Below are 415 nucleotides of genomic sequence, written 5' to 3'. Positions count from 1 at the left end.
GGCTGCGCGGGGGCGCGGGGACGCGGGCGCGCGTCCGCACGCGCTGGCGAGAGCGCGCGCGCGCGGAGAGACGGCCGCGGTTCTGGCTGGGGCTGAGCACGTCGGGAGCTGTAGTTCTGTGCGGGGGGGGGGGGGGGGTGAGGGAATGGCACGTGGGAATGGCGTGCGGGATGCTGAACGTGATGCGGGATTGGGATGCAGGAATGGGATGCGATGCGATGTAGGAAGGGGATGCGGGATGCTGAGCATGATGTGGGAATGGGCTGCAGGAATGGGATGTGGGAATAGGGTACAGGAATGAGATGCGGGAATGGGGTGCGAGATGCTGAGCGTGATGTGGGATTGGGATGGAGGAATGGGATGAAGGAATGGGATGTGGGATGCTGAGCATGATGTTGGAATGGGCTGGCAAGAA

This window comes from Centrocercus urophasianus, unplaced genomic scaffold (genome assembly GCF_019232065.1).
Source record: "Centrocercus urophasianus isolate 14NV4802_14NV808 unplaced genomic scaffold, USGS_Curo_1.0 seq_10, whole genome shotgun sequence".
Lineage (NCBI taxonomy): Eukaryota > Metazoa > Chordata > Aves > Galliformes > Phasianidae > Centrocercus > Centrocercus urophasianus.
This window is presented reverse-complemented; position numbering follows the sequence as displayed.